The sequence below is a fragment of the Triticum dicoccoides genome, chromosome 2B (genome assembly GCF_002162155.2).
Source record: "Triticum dicoccoides isolate Atlit2015 ecotype Zavitan chromosome 2B, WEW_v2.0, whole genome shotgun sequence".
NCBI lineage: Eukaryota > Viridiplantae > Streptophyta > Magnoliopsida > Poales > Poaceae > Triticum > Triticum dicoccoides.
Genome location: NC_041383.1, coordinates 254152900 through 254153704, shown reverse-complemented (window position 1 = coordinate 254153704; position 805 = coordinate 254152900).

The following is an 805-nucleotide window of genomic DNA, read 5'->3' as shown; positions in this document are numbered from 1 at the left end:
CGACCCTGTACTCGCCTAAGTTAAAAAACTACTCCGAGTGGAGAGAAATCCTCCCACTCGGGGGCTTAGCTGCAATCCCGTACTTGCCTATGTTAAAAACTACTCCGAGTGGAGAGCAATCCTCCCACTCGAGGGCTTAGCTGCGACCCTGTACTCGCCTAAGTTTAAAAAAACTACTCCGAGTGGAGAGCAATCCTCCCACTCAGGGGCTTAGCTGCGATCCCGTACTCGCTTAAGTTAAAAAACTACTCCGAGTGGAGAGCAATCCTCCCACTCGGGGCTTAGCTGCGACCCCGTACTCACCTAAGTCACAAAGATCCTCTGAGCTGCGTCACAAGTACACCGTACGCTCCATCCTGATCCGCAACGACGATGAGGTGCCAATCGAGCACGTCGTCGGAGCTGCGTCACAAGTACAAGGTATGCTCCATCCCAATCCGCAAGGACGATGAGGTGCCAATCGAACACATCGTTAGAGCTGCGTCACAAGTACAACGTCTATTCCGAGTGGGAAGTCAAGTTCCACTCCGAATTTAAAAAGATCCAAAAGCGGTAAAGGCAAAGCCACCATATTCAAAGAAAAACCAAGTTCAGATAAACCCAACAAAGTTCAGAACCACGGGCAGAAGTACTCAGGCATCAGGCTTGAAAGACTTTAACGGTTACAAAACCACTCGGCATTCCGAGGCAAATAAAGGTGGGGCATAAATTTTGTTCACTCGGCAGGAGGAGGGCTTGCTGGCTCGACGAAGCTGTCAAGGTCAATGTTGTCTCCGATACGAGTAGCAACGTCGATGAAGGTATC